Here is a 4,417-nt window from a genome sequence, read left to right as displayed (position 1 = left end):
CTTTCTCTGTGTGTGTGTGTTTGTATATGTTTATTGTGTGCATATGTGCACACATATATGCAGGTACTTGTGTCTGTGTGTATATGTGGAGTCTAGATGTTGGGTATCTGTTATATCACTTTCTGCCTTATTTTCTTGACACAGAGTTTCTCACTGAACCTGGATCAATACTCACCAGCAAGACCCAGAAATATTTCTCTCACTGCCTTCTGTAGCACTGTAGTTACAGGTGTACACTGCCACCCCTGGAGTTTTACACAGTTTCTGGGAGTTCACACTCAGGCCTTTGTGCTTGCTGTTAAAATGTCATATAGTCCAAATCCCCTCTCATCTAAGCCATGAGAGTAAACCAAGCTGTCAGAAACATTAAGGCATGAGGAAATCCACCTAGCGTACCATCTCCTCTGTCCCTTATATCAATGCTTTTGTTAAATTTACAAGGGCATATTAGCATAGCTAAGATTCTGGGAATGGTTTCAAGGATATACAAGTTTGCTGTGTGTAATCAATCTTTCTCCAAATTTCCTATGGCCAGAAAATGTCTCTTCAGTGTCTCTGGTGGACCGCCAATACACGGTCCTACCCCATACCTTCTGGGATCTGGCTGTTTCCGTAAGTACTTCATGGTCATGCCTCATACGTTCTACCTCTCTGTGTCTAACTAATTGTATGGGTAAAGTTCCCTCCCAGTGTGGAAAGCTGGCCACTGTGACAGATGGGTGAGTGCTTGCTAGCAGTGTAGTGTCCAGAATATCATCTCATCCCCTAGCATTGCACTGGAGCAGTTATGACACTGAAAACAACCAGTCTAAGCCAGTCTGGGAACCTGAGACCCTGGATCAATCCGTTAAGAAAGAGAGTTTAAGGCAAGGGACCTTGACACTCCTACCTGTCTATGAACAACCCTAGCCTAAAGTCATTACCACAAGGTAGTTTACTCACTTGGGCATCTTGTTGAGGCAAATAAGGAAGAGACCCAGAAATAACTGTCCATCACTGTGTGAATGGTGATGACTTTACCAAGCTTCCCAGATTGGATCATTGGTTTTATTGTTAACTAAACCACACTCTCTCCCTCATATCATATTCCACACTGCCCTTATCAATGGCACTTTTGCTTTAAAATATTTACACAGATTATTTTTTCATGTCTGTGTATCTCTGCTAGCCAGTTACTTTCTTTAGAGCAAGACTGCTTTTGTGCACATCTTAATATCTCACAGTACCTGCATGTGATATACACCAAAGACTTACACGTGGTGGTGGGAAGGAAAGGAAAAAGAAAAGGAAGATGGTTGGTGGGGAAGAGGAAGGGCGTTTTTGTTGCCTTAGGACTCCATGCTTGGTTCATTTCTTCTTGGTGCTTCTAATGACTTGGTTTCATTTCACAGCTAAGTAAGAGAGTTGGCTCAGGTGACATCTGACACAGATGCTATAAATAAGTGGCAAATTTGTTCATGTTTCCTCAGAAGCTGATAAGGAATCACACCCTGGGAGAGCCCCAGGATCTGGGATGTGAGATTGCTGTTGCTTTCCTTCTTAGGTGCTCCCGAGACATGGACAGAGGGTGCAAGCCAGGCTTTCTTCTTCAAGTTTGAACACTCGGTAGCCACCCAATATGGACAAGTTAGATTTGGAGCCCCATGACAGCCTAGTGAAGGCTCCTGTGGCTAGAGCCTCTAGAACTGCCCTGTTTCCATACTTCCCAGCACTGGGAAGATTTGTGCAAATGTCCTGTCATAAACCCTTTTCAGGATAAGTTAAAGAAAGTCAGTTTCAAAACATTGATCAAAGAGTGTTACGCAACAAGAATTTGAAAGTCAAAATGAGTACTTGGGGGCTGGAGAGATGGCTCAGCAGTTAAGAGCACCAACTGCTCTTCCAAAGGTCCTGAGTTCAAATCCCAGCAACCACATGGTAGCTCACAACCATCTGTAATGAGATACTTTTTTTAATTTTTAATATTTTTATTACATATTTTCCTCAATTACATTTCCAATGCAATCCCAAAAGTCCCCCATAGCGCCCCCCCCCACTTCCCTACCCACCCATTCCCATTCTTTTGGCCCTGGCATTCCCCTATATTGGGGCATATAAAGTTTGCAAGTCCAATGGGCCTCTCTTTCCANTGATGGCCGACTAGGNCATCTTTNNATACATATGCANCTAGAGACAAGAGCTCCNGGGTNCTGGTTAGTNCATCATGTTGTTCCAACTATAGGGTTGCAGATCCCTTTAGCTCCTTGGGTACTTTCTCTAGCTTTTCCATTGGGAGCCCTGTGATACATCCAATAGCTGACTGTGAGCATCCACTCCTGTGTTTGCTAGGCCCCTGCATAGTCTCACAAGAGACAGCTATATTTGGGTCCTTTCAGCAAAATCTTGCTAGTGTATGCAATGGTGTCAGCGTTTAGAAGCTGATTATGAGATGAATCCCTGGATACGGCAGTCTCTAGATGGTCCATCCTTTCATCACAGCTCCAAACTTTGTCTCTGTAACTCCTTCCATGGGTGTTTTGTTCCCAATTCTAAGAAGGGGCACAGTGTCCACATTTTGGTCTTCATTCTTCTTGAGTTTCATACGTTTAGCAAATTGTGTCTTATATCTTGGGTATCCTAAGTTTTGGGCTAATAACCAACTTATCAGTGAATACATATTATGTGAGTTCCTTTGTGATTGTGTTACCTCACTCAAGATGATGCCCTCCAGGTCCATCCATTTGGCTAGGAATTTCATAAATTCATTCTTTTTAATAGCTGAGTAGTACTCCATTGTGTAAATGTACCATAATTTCTGTATCCATTCCTCTGTTGAGGGACATCTGGGTTCTTTCCAGCTTCTGGCTATTATAAATAGGGCTGCTATGAACATAGTGGAGCATGTGTCCTTCTTACCGGTTGGGACATCTTCTGGATATATGCCCAGGAGAGGTATTGCTGGATCCTCCGGTAGTACTATGTCCAATTTTCTGAGGAACCGCCAGACTGATTTCCAGAGCTGTAATGAGATCTTATGCCCTCTTCTGGAGTGTTTGAAGATAGCTACAGTGTACTTACATATAATAAATAAAGAAATAAATAATTTTAAAAAAAATGAGTACTTGGAGCTGGGAATGCATGTTCTCTCATTATTGGGAGCAGATGGTTCGAGGGCCGTCAACCATTGAATTCAACTTAAATTTTCTGACCAGCCTCCACGGAGAGCCATGATGACATGTCTAAGAAGCACCAGCTTTTCAGAAAGCCTAAGGAAAGGAGAAAAATACATTCACACACATAGACTACAGGAAAAAAAAGGTATTGTGAAATTACATGAAAAACGTTGTTCCCCACAAAAAGAACAATGAAAGTAGTTAATATTTCCTGAATATCTGCCAGGTACGTGGAATTTTACATGTACAGAACCTTTATATCTGCACTCAGTGCACCAAGGAAGATAGCATTCTTCTGATTCTGTAGCTGAGATCAAAGTCTTAGAACAAGGATTTGTTCCAGCATCCACAGTTCATAGCAGGGAGATTTTGATCAAAACTCAAATCTCATGGACCCTGAAGTCCAGGCTCCATCTATTCTACAACACTACCTCTTGAAGGACAGCTTGAGCCACCACTGAGAGGTTATTAGGTTCTTCTTCACCTAAAGAAAATGTATTTTCACCATGCACTTGTTAAAACATCTATGATAGGGATGCCTTCTCAATAATGGGATGGCGTACTTAGATAATGAATGAAACACTTGATTATGAATTTAAACTTTATATCATGGTTTGCTCTAGATAAATAATAAAACAACAATTCCCCCCCACCACCATAACTGTTTCATAGACTTCATTGGCTTGGCTTATCTTTCTATGTCTGTGCCCCTGTGCCAGATGGCTAGTATCTTTAGAGCAAATATCATATCCTTTGTAACTGGAGCTTCTAGGTCCCAAAGGCCTATTTTTCCCCTTTACCTTTGGAAGGTGAGGAAGTGAGCTGTATATACCCACCTGCTGGAAATTCCCCTTATGCTTCCTTGTTGGAGGGACTTAGCCTGTAGTTTTCAAAGCAAAGCTGTCTGAAAGAGGAACTAGAACACATAATACAGAGACAGGACACAGCCCCAGTGAGCTCATTAGATCAGCAAATATTTTCAAAACACCTGCTTTGTAGTGAAGACATAGAATAAGGGAACTCTTTTCCCCATGCTTGGTTGTTCAGGGCAGATGAAGACATGTAAAATAATAAAGGACTGAAGAGATCAGATGTTGGAACACACAAGAGCAGCCAGGAGTGGTGTTTACTTGGCTCAGAGATGCTGCAAGTCTCTCTACAGGCATGTAGGTATGCAGGCTAGCAAGGAAGAAGTGTCCAGATTGTCTAGACCTCCATTCCCTAATTTCTACAGCTGATTTATTTGAGTACTTGTTATGGTAGAA

This window comes from Mus caroli, chromosome 10, assembly GCF_900094665.2.
Source record: "Mus caroli chromosome 10, CAROLI_EIJ_v1.1, whole genome shotgun sequence".
Taxonomy (NCBI): Eukaryota; Metazoa; Chordata; class Mammalia; order Rodentia; family Muridae; genus Mus; species Mus caroli.
Note: the sequence above shows the minus strand (reverse complement) of the source record.